Here is an 8,549-nt window from a genome sequence, read left to right as displayed (position 1 = left end):
CCTCCTCTCTTTCTTTCTCTCTCTCTCTCTCTCTTGTGCGTTGCAAATTACAGATACAAAATATATACAATTTTGATGGAAATGTCTATCAATCCGACTTAATTTAAAAAGATTTGATTTCTATTAATCTTGAATTTATTACAAAATGAATGTTTATCGTACTATAACTTGATGTACCCTGGTAACATACTATGAAAATACTTTATATCGCAATCATTTGCAAAAGTAGCAACTTAATAATAGAAAGCTTGAATTATTTACATATGATAATTTATTGCTATACCTCACAGCAAAAAAAGTCATGTTCATACCCAGCAAACGAAAATGGATTAAAATGAATTGAAATTTTTTTCTATCCGAATGCGTATTTTAAATAGCGAATATTTTTTTGGATTTAATTGGATTCAATTGGATTCAATTAGATTTAATTGGATGCAATAGGATTGAAAAACTGCCTTATTACCTATTCAAAATTTATATTACCTATTCAAAATTTTGAATTGAAGTATTCACAATTGTGCTTTTTGCACAGAAAAAGCTAATATTATTTTTAGATTTAAAGATATGTTCCATGCAATTCCTATAAATGAATAAAAATGCATTCAAGATTGAAAAGTATTCATTTTAATATTCGTAAATCAATATTTCTGAAAATCTGAATCTATTTCAATTTATATCTATTCTCGTTTGCTGGGTATTACAATAAACTCTCAATCACATCATAACTTGTGACATTACTGTAAAATCATCAAAGATTACATCACATTATTATCTTGATCTGTATGTGTCATATGTATCTGTATGTATTATAACATAATAAATAATTTTTAATTCATCTGTATAATGTTACACCTGTAACAAAGCAAAGGACATTCGCACAGTAACAATAATTTTATTGTATTGTATTTATATCACATTCGTGACAAATATTTGCATATCATGACTTTGTTGCGATTATTGTGACTTTATTTGTTATTGAGAATTTATTAATATATAATTAATTAATCAAAATTTATTGTCTTCATCAAATGATATTTAAATACAATCCTAAAGAATCGTAAAGTCTCACTGCGAATCAATATTGGCCGTGGCTTCATCGAGAACGAGCAAGCAATTGTTTCTCTGGATGGCCTGGCCATGAGTTGCCTCTGATACTGAAGTTATGATCGCCAGAGAAAATATCATAATCCAGCGTGATCCAGCGCATTCAATTCGCAACACTTTCTACAGCTTCAAGTCATTATACTGATTAAACGGATCCAGATTGTAACGTAGACTCTTGGAAAAGAGCATAGGTTCCTATGGTATAATGGAGATTTTACAGCGCAGGCTTTTTTCGATCTTGATTTCGTCATCTAGATTTTCATTGAACAAGAAAAAAAGTGACGAAATCAAGGAGGACTTACCAGCGCCAGTGGTTTGTCCAACCACTTCAACTTTCCAGCCAGACTTGATGAATACATTCAGATTCTATAAAGCCCGATTACGTGATAAAACACAAATAATGTTTGTAAGAACAGTTGGTTTATTTTATATCTTCAAAATTGGTGAATCATCCATATGATATTTCATGTTGACATCCTTCAAGATCAATTGGGATCCTTGGGATGGCCATGTAGGTGGCGATGGATTGTCCGAGGTAATAAGTTCCTCCTTAGCAAGATTTATGTATTGAAGAATCCTTTCCACTGAGGTCATCACTGATACTGACTTGCTAAATTGTTTTGCGATGTATTGTAGACAAACGATTAGGATCAATGACTGCGAGTATTGTTAGACCTGCTTTGCTGCCGATTACATTGCCTGTAGTATAAAGAACAAAGAAAACTTGCAATAATTTGAAGATTGAGAAAAAGAATCACACATAGAAATAAGGATTGAAACTAAAAGTTTATTTATTCTACTAATTAATTCTTCTAAGTTGCCTTTTGCATCTTTATGAAATCCTTAGAAAAAAAATTTATCTGTCTTAACTAAGAATCTATTAATTACATATAATTTACTAGTCTCATTCATTGGTATTAGAGAAAAGCAAAAGCAGGCGAGGAACAGGCATTATTAAATCCACAAAGGCTGTCGCGCATTTTAAAAAGAAGTACTATGTGCCGCTGATGATCTTGCAACTCATCAAATCGTTTTTTTCAATTCAAATCGCATTAATTTCTCGATTTCAATGTTGCTGCTTCTGATCGTCAGTAAACCTTTCAGTGGTATTTATGGGACGAGAATATGGGACTTTTCAAACTGAAAACAAAAACATTCAAAAAAACTTCTAAAGAATTTATTAAATTCCAAGAAATATAAGAACTTTAAGAATTCGTTGGAGTCCACGAATTTAAACTTCAAAGATATAACATACGCCTTTTTTCTAATAACGTGTTACTTGCTCTAATATACTTACGCCTTCGAGATGTTTTTGAGGTCTTGACAATTTTCATATAGGATTCTTTCATAACGAAGAAAAGAGAACAAGACAATTAGTCTTGTGTTATTGATGACTATCAATATCAGCATCCACTGATTAATTATCGCCTCCATTATATTTCTTTCTAAAACCTTGGATCACCTCTAATATCATTTGGGCAGCCATTCATTCATGATGCCCGTATCCTTCGAAAATCTGTTTAAAATTCTTCCTGGAATACAAAAATCGTTAACTCTCTGTAAGAACTAAGAAAAGAAATTACAAGTCCAAGAATCGAAATCGATGTAAATTCGATAATTTATTACAATGAAAAATGCTTGCAAATTTTCTAAACAAATTAAGCAGATCGCTTATTTCGAGCTTATAATTAGAATGACTTTTAAATAATACAATTGGCATAAGTTACATAAAAATAATTTAATATTCTAAAACAAAATTAATCAATTTCCATAATTTGTATCTTTGATATCATGAATATGTGCAAAAAAAGATTTACATTATCATTACGCTTTATTTATTTATGCATAGTTATAGCGATCATTACAACTTAATAATATCACATACGACAAAAATATTTTAGTGTTCTGTATCCGGAATAAACATTTTGAAAACTTCCAAAAAGATTCTAATAATATTTTTAACAATTCTTATATTTTAAATTTATAAACATTCCTTTAAAAGAAAAATTTTTCTTAATTTCTTCACATTTTTTAAGTTATCTTTGGAATTTATAAAGTGAGGAATCTTGTAAATTCTATTTCAGAATTTACATCTATCTATAAAGAAATTTAGAAAAGTTACAAACTTTCTCAACACTTCTAAAAAGTCTCAATTCATTTAAAAATTAAAAAATCTTTCTAAAAAATTTTAAAATTATATAAAAATTATGAAATATTCTAAAAATTATCTGAAAAATATTTAAAAAAATTGTTATAAAAGAATTTTTCTGAATGTTTCTGTAGATTAGTTAAGACGATTATCGGATTTCGTAAGTCACCGGAAGGATTGTTATAGAAGAAGGACATGCGCGCCTGCAGCAGTTTGAAGAACGTGATATTATGAAAGTTACTACTCGAGTTCATTAGAGACCTTCATATAAAGAAAGGTACGAAACAAGGTAAAAGCGATGCAGGCAATGATACAGAATGTATACGTATATGGGATTCATAAAACTCAGCAGGTCGTCCGGATTCAACGTGAAGATCGTGAAGACTCAAGGAAATTATTATTGTACATGTTCGCAAATTGTTTGACATCACTAGTATTTTCAATACGCCTGACGTCCTCCAAGATAGTTTCATGACAGACAGTAATCATTTCCGGTAATGGCGATCTGACTGATGATGATCATCAGCAGTACAGCTAGCGTGAAATTATTGCCACTTTTATGCAGATATTCTTTTTATATTCTGCCGGTTATTCGATCGTGTGCCGTCATCTCAGCTTCCGGATTGTTCTCCCCATAATCCAAATCATCAATGTGCTACACATAGCAAAATAATAATTTATTATTTGAATTTATCTCTCACAATAGATGTAATCTGATAAAGTTAATTCAGTTTAAATTATTTAAAAATTAGAAGAAAATATTATTAAGAAAATTTGTGGATATTTGAAAACTATTTAACTTTTTTGAATCTTAATTTAAAAACTTCTCCCGCGCTTCTTTATTAATTGATAATAATTAGTGAAGATATTAGAAATCTTTAATGAGTGAAAATACAGATATTTTTTAAAATTATTTTATTTTTATTTATGTTCATTTTTTTCTATTTTTATTTTACGTTTTTATTTTTTGTGCTATGTATTTTTATTGAACAAAAATAAATGTAAAATATTTTTTTTCAATTTTTATATTTTTTTTATTATAAATAATGTGCGATCATCTTACAGTGATGGAACTTGTAGTTGATAATCGTGATATTCGTCTCATTATTGTAATTCTTTTAGACATCCAAAGCTCTTCCCATGTCCTCTTCCTTTCTCCGCGTTTGATTCAAGTTATCCAACATTCCAATGAAATCTTTGTTTGATTGTATAATTATAATTTCCTTGCATTTTTTACGAAACCCTTAGGAAACAAAATCAGGATATTTAATTTAAAAGATATTCAACCTTCATCTTTTAATTAATTATATGTAAATTACATATAAATTAAATGTTCAAAATTTCATGTCATTTTTTTCATTTCAAAAAATCATCAAAAAATCTTATTTATTAATTTTAATTATGAAATTATCTAATTTTTATGTGTTATTAATAAAATAATGTTTATCTTCATAACAATAAAAAAAATTTTTTAATTATTCATTCAGCAATAAGTTAAATTTGCTTTTGTCATTATTATGTCTAAATTCTTTACTTTTAAACAAATTAAAAAATTAAACTTTTAAAATTAAAAATTTTTTAATTTAATAAAGATATTTGAAGTTATTCTTTGTTATAAGTTATTCTTTGTTACTTATTCGATCTAGTACGATGATGTGATCCGCCCTTTTAAGGAATTAGAAGTTGATATGTGTATCCTCGTCTTGCCGTGGAGATATTCAGTCATGCAATTCCCATAGAGATGCCTAGCAACACGAGTATTCACTGCGCTCAAGAGATTGTCGAGCAAATAGATATCCGCTTGTCTATAAAACTGCCTTCGTGAGATTGATTCGCTCTTTGGCGATCGGACAGAGATACACCTCTATCGCCGACCATCGTTATGTCTCTCTGCAGAAATTGTCGGAAATCTTTCGTCAAGGCGCACACATTTGCTACCTGAAACATTTGCCAATTAATCAAAAAGAAACTTTAAACTATGTTAGAAATTTCGAAATTAGGAAATATTAGACATTTTTCTTTTATCTAAATAAAATCACAATATAGATTAAAGATGTAGAAAAATTTATAACACTTGTTAAAATATATTTTTTTTATATTCAATCACAAAAATGTTCATATTGATTGATAATAATTGATGCGATGAAGATTTGAAAGATCTAATTGTTACTAATTACATGTAAAAATCCTTGATTCTAACGTGCAATAGCAGGAATATATAAACACTATAGAATATCCGCAACAATTACTTTGGATCATGAAAATTACTTGCATGTATCTAGCCTTCTTATAGGGCTGGCCAAACAGTGTATTGTCCCTTACAGTACCACTGAAAAGCCAGGGTTCTTGACTGGGATAGGAGATACGCAGATTCGGATTGTTCGTGAAATATCCAGTGGATGAATTGCCTGGAAAATTATGCTTTGAGGAGCTAAGTAAGGATTACAGAACCCGTGTCAAGATTTAATTCCTTTAATAGTAGATGTAATGTAGACGATTTCCCGGAGCATTTGCCTACTGCATCGATTATAGCACACAATTGACCTTGATAGTTAAATTGATATTGCACAAAGTCGGCGGCAATTGGCCACTGATCCAATTGGCGGAAATCCACTGAAGCTTTATATACCGGAAGGTGAGATAATCTTTGATGTTCAGACAAAATACTCCCATTTTTCGAGATGTACTTGTCTATTTGATACTCTGCATTAATTGCTTCCTTTGATTTCTGAGATTTAAATTGCAATTGAAGCGTGTTCTCCGAAAAGCGTCTCATGTTCACTTCGTCCATCAGTAAAAAATTAAACAACAATCATATAAAAATTAAGCGTACTTCAATAAGTACGTGACAATAGAGACATATAAGATTTTAGATTTAAGTTCACTGTAAATTAGAAAATAATATGATAACACATATACCTCCAATCGAGTGAATGACACTATTGATTCACCTAGCAGTATTACGGAAAGTACAACGCGACAATAAGAGAGTTAAAATATGTCAACATTTCATGGCAACAGGCAGTCAAATTATTTTCTATTAAGACGAATGTTATCAAGGTAAAAGAGGCAATCAATCATTCAGTGAAGATTATGATAGCTATATATGTCGTGCACACATAGGACGAGAATTTGATTTGCTTGATCTCCAACTTTCTGATTACTCAATTTGACTGAACGGTTTCTCTCAACCGTACATCTTCACCATCTGAACCGAAAATTATCATCTCATAAATTTGTTTCATAAAATTTGTTTATAAATGACACTTGGATATTATATCTTTATTATAATATTATATCTTTATTCATCTTCTATATCCTCATTTAAGAATAAAATAACTAATGAATTTCTTAAGGATACTGTATCCCACCTATGAGTTCGCTCATCAGTTGCACTCTTCGGTCGATTAGTGGCAATCACTTCTGAGTTCGAGATTCAAGAAGCTTAAAGTCCTTTGTCCTGGGAGATGATCAACAATGTTCTGATGCCAATAAAACTCGAAGTACCGACTTTTTGCTACATTATTGTTCTTATGATCGCGGTCTGCGAATAAAAATAAAGCCCAGTCAGCTTCAACAGACAATTATTTAAGAGCAACTTCGAAACAACTGAAAAAAAGAGGTCCCATCCCAGATAGCCAAGTAAGATTTAGCATATGGAACAAATTGATGCACTGCATTTATTATTCAACTTGTTGACAATTTGCTGTCATTGGAATCTAATGTAAATTGAGTTAACATCAGGAGATTTGATTGAGTTTACAAAATTGTAAAAGTATACATTGATAAATAATAAACTCGTCTCATTAACAACAAACTGATGGTACGCCATGCACACACGATGATAACTTGCCAGCAGTTTGCTAAATTCTAAGGAAGACTTTACATCAGAACAACAGTTTGTAGAAACACCTGGTTTTAGTTTGGTGAAATTGAATGCGGAATAAGTGACAGCAAAATGGTAATATATTGCCATTATTTGGCTATCTGGGACATCTTTACAGTCTAAACTAATTCATGGAATTGTAAAATGTATACAAATAGCTTATATGCATATAATCGATATAATAGGTTTTCCAATTATATTATTGGGAGTACAAATTAGTTCGGTCCGTTTCCCTAAAGATAACTGTTGTGAATGGTTCATAGCTGATTTTGGCGATTTCAGAGAGATTAAACATCTGCTAATAATATTCAGTTTATATCGCTTTGAGTTTCATACAAAAACCTTGATTTTTACTGTGTTTGAAATGTCGAATTTTGTGTTAACCAAGCAGCATTTGCAGGAGATTTTGATTTTCTACTTTAATTGGAAGAAAAGTATGACTGAAGCCCATCGAATGCTTGTCGAAGTTTATGGTGACACTGCTCCAACTGATAAATCACGTAGGGAATAATTTCGACGTTTCAAGATGAAGATTTCAGTGTTGAAGACAAATCTCGCTCTGGACAGCCAAAAAAATTCGAAGACAAAGAATTAGAGGCATTACTCGAAGAAGATTAGAGTCAAACGCAAGAGGAGCTTACAGAATCATTACGGGTAACTCAACAAGCCGTTTCTGTACGATTGAGAACCATGGGAATGATTCAAAAACAAGGAAATTGGGTGCCTTATGAACTGAAACCGAGAGACGTTGAAAGGCGATTTTTCACTTGCGAACAGCTGATTCAAAGACAATAGAGAAAAGGTTTTTTGCATCGGATTGTGATTGGAGATGAAAAGTGGATATTCTACGACAATCCCAAGAAGAAAAAATACTACGCTAAGCCTGGTCAATCATTGCCATCGACCTCAACATCAACATCACGACCGAACATTCATGATTCGAAGATCATGCTCTGTATTTGGTGACCAAAAGGGTCTTGTTTACTATGAGCTGCTGAAACCTGGCGATTCCATTACCGGGCGATCGATATCGGCTACAATTGATTCGTTTGAGCCGTGCATTGCGAGAAAAATGGCCGGAATACGAGCAAAGACATGATAAAGTTATTCTTCTTCATGACAACGCTCAGCCTCATGTCGCTAAAGCCGTAAAAAAATATTTGGAAACGCTCAAATGGAACGTTTTACCGCACCCGCCGTATTCTCCGGACATTGCGCCTTCTGATTACTGTTATTACTTGTTCCGAAGGATGCAGCAAGTCACCGGTTCACTTCTTTCGCAGAAATCGAAAATTGGCTCCAAAATTGGATGGCCTCCAAAGACGAGTCATTTTTTCGAGATGGAATTCGAAAATTGCCTGAGAGATGGGAAAAGTAGTAGGCAGCGATGAATACTTTAATTGATCTGTT

General features: G+C 31.5%; 1 pseudogene; it reads right to left on the bottom strand.

Moving 5' to 3' along the window:
• Positions 1–2,574: 2,574 nt before the first annotated feature.
• LOC105621814 overlaps positions 2,575–8,549 on the bottom strand; it is a 19,532-nt pseudogene continuing 13,557 nt past the window's right edge.

The sequence above is a fragment of the Atta cephalotes genome (genome assembly GCF_000143395.1).
Source record: "Atta cephalotes unplaced genomic scaffold scaffold00037, whole genome shotgun sequence".
In the NCBI taxonomy this organism is placed as follows: domain Eukaryota; kingdom Metazoa; phylum Arthropoda; class Insecta; order Hymenoptera; family Formicidae; genus Atta; species Atta cephalotes.
This window is presented reverse-complemented; position numbering and strand designations above follow the sequence as displayed.